The following is a 3,303-nucleotide window of genomic DNA, read 5'->3' on the forward strand; positions in this document are numbered from 1 at the left end:
AAAGTTGATGACTTTTGCCGGTAGCGAGATAGCGACTAGTCGAAATGTTATGATTTAACAATAGTTTCAAAAGGTGGGCCCCTAATGAGTTTTTCATCATAAATAAGTTGTGCATCTCAAATGATATGGTGGCATCCTACTAAGCAATTATATGCTAGAAATTATGAATCTGTTAGAGGTCGCTATGTTGCTACCGAAAAGTTAATGGCTTTCGCCAGTAGCAATGTAGCAACCCATCTAAAAAATCACAAACACGGCGAAGTCAAGGAGGTTTGATGTCACTAGGGATTAAAATAATATATATGTGCTAGCATGTTAAGCCATCTCAGCATCACCAAGAAATATGGACCCACTTTCAAGTCAGAAACTAGGTAAAGAATTATGGTCATTTAATTAAGTTGAGATCAACGATAATCGCTAACTCGCTATGGTGAGTTGTTCAAGGATTATGTATAGCAACATGGTGAAAAAGGAAGGTACATGAGGGACCCACCATTATAATAATAATAATATAGTAAAATTCCTACCATCAAATTAATATCAGATCAAGTGTTATCGCTTCCTTGCTATAGCAATATGCTCACCTTTTATGTATAACGAGGTAGCGATTCAGTGACACATGTCCTCACAAAAAAGTGGGTCTAGTTCAAAGTGCCAACAGTGAAGGGAAGGTACAAATGGAAGTATTTCATTGGTTTGACTGCTAGTGTGTTGAGAAGAAAGATGAGTCAGTCCTATTTTCATCCCTGGGTCGTAGGATTTTTTAAAGATCAACGATGCAAATTTAAAAGGAAAGATAATGCCACTCTATTTTTCTATTATGTGCATTTATGAGGAATGAAAGCTTCACGTGTGAGAAAAATTGAGTATAATATAGGAGATTTCATTAGTTCCAGTCTCACACAAACAAATATTTCATATTTTCTAAGCACAAGAGCCTACTAAGAATATTGTGTTAAGCGTAGCAAAAACATGAAGCAATCTCCCATCTGTTCATGAGCTATTGCAAAGGTTCAAAGAAGAACAAGTTTGGAAAATCAGGTAAGTACTCATATTATAACCTCTATAGTATTCTAGTTCCTATGAATTACAATCAAAATGCCTCCTAAGAAAGCATTTTTTGGGCAAGTAAATTATATGGATAGAAATGTTCACAACAATTTGCTAGAATTACTCCTAGAGCCCACCACTGAAACTGTACAAGTTAAGAAGTTAATTTCCTTAAACCCTAGGCTTAAGATTATTGATGGCCTGTATGAAAAAGGGAACTGGGTTAGGGACACAACAACTTCACAAACTGGTCTTTTTTTGTTGAAAAAATGGTTTTTAGAGAGAAATTTGTTTGCCCCACATGCTAATATATGGAATTTTGATTTGGGAAAACTAGTAGTTCCAAGTATTTTCATGGATTATGATTTACTTAAATCCATTGCCAGAATTATGACCAAGCTATTAGGGTGGTGAGAAGAACTGATGGTGTGCATCTAATTTCAATTAGTCCTGAAGAAATTAGAGAGCTTTTTCATCTAGAGCCATTGACAGATTATCGTGTGCCAATTAATCTGCAAGAACTAGAAAATGAGTACAAAGCAAAGAAGGATGTGATTAGGGGAGGTACACTAAGGGAACATATTGGCACAATAGGAACTTTGCCAGTAATCATTGTAGCCTCTAGGGAACCTTTTTAAAAGAGTCTTTTTACTTCTCTGGCTGTAGAAATATACATGACCCTATGTCGTGTTTTTGGTGAAGACAAATAGGATTTCATGACCATTGGCCTTATGTATATGATGCTTCAAATTGCTTCTTTTGGTGTAGATGTTATTTTTTATTTTGATTCCTTTTTAGCTAAAAAAATTCATACTGGTTTGGTTGGAATTGCAAAAGGGAAAGTAGAGAAAACTTTTGGCCATTATTCTCTATTGATGCATATATTCTTATTTAAGGGAGTGACATATTTTGGTAAAGAGATGGAATTAAACAGAGAGGAGGATGGGGAAGCACTACCAATCTAGTTATGGAGTGCAAATATGACTTGGGATGCAGAGAATGCTAGCTTTGTCAGATTCGATAGGTATTTTGCCTCCAAGTTGAGATGTCTCATATTGAGTGACAATCTCAGAATCCCCAAGGCACTAATGAATCTCATTAGGCCTATGGATAACCCCCATGATTTAAAAGTTTCACACAATTGGGAAAATATTATTCATTACTCTATTTCTACTATTTTTAGAGTTTATGGTTTTAAGGGAAGCCCTCATGTGTTGCCCTACCAAGTACCTTTAAAGGTAGGAATGGCTAAAGTTTTGTGGCAGTTAGGAGGAGTGGAAGAGATGTTTCTATTGAAAAGGTCACTGGGGTCAATTTTTCCTACTTGTATTGTGGCACACCAATTTGTGATTACTAAAGGGGGTTGGCTCTTTTTGCATAAAATTTTGGATCAATACAAAATGGTTGTTTCCCATCCTCATTTTTGTGATACTGAGGAGTTTTATAATCGGACCTTGAGACATAGGATTAAATTGGGAAAAATCAAACATGACTCATACTATCCAAAGGACATTATAAGGAATGAGTTCTCATTGCAGGAACAAGAAACCAAAAAGGGAAAGTGGAGAGTATATTCATGGGTTTTAGAATTCATTTATTATTTTTATCAAAAATATAGTCCTCTAGATAATGCTAATACAGAGGTTGATAAGATACATAAACTCATGACTACCTTCCCTGAAATAATGGAAGCTATGAATGAGAAGAAAAAAAAATTTATTGATTCATACCTAGATAAGGCTAGAGAGGTCATGAGGAGGTTGGCTTTCACTCCTAATGTAGGAGCTAGTCAAATAATTGTTCAAAGGAGACTAGGCTATACTATAATTCAGAATAAAAAGGCTCTTGTAGATAAGGGCAAGCAAATAATGGGATCCACCAGTGCATTTCTAAAGGAGAGACCTTATGAACCTTCTCCCAAGAGGTGGAAGACAATAAAGGAAAAGAGTCCTCAAGTTGAGGAATATTCACCCACTCAGTCCCCTTTAAGGATTGGAGAAGAACAACTCACTATTGAGCAAATTGAGCAAATAGGATTACAAGGAGGCATATTTATCACCCAAGTAGAACTAGATGAGGGAAACCCTCAAGAGCCTTCTGTACCAAGTTTGGATATGATAGTTGCAGACTATAAAGGTAGGGAATTGGACCTTATACTAGAACAGGCTAGCTATCAATTTTTATCTGACAACAATTTTGTTAGATCTAGGGCTTTTCTTCAATTTTCATGGAGGGAAAATATGGGCAGGTTTG

The sequence above is a fragment of the Cupressus sempervirens genome, chromosome 9 (assembly GCF_028749045.1).
Source record: "Cupressus sempervirens isolate cs-2001-9-10 chromosome 9, ASM2874904v1, whole genome shotgun sequence".
Lineage (NCBI taxonomy): Eukaryota > Viridiplantae > Streptophyta > Pinopsida > Cupressales > Cupressaceae > Cupressus > Cupressus sempervirens.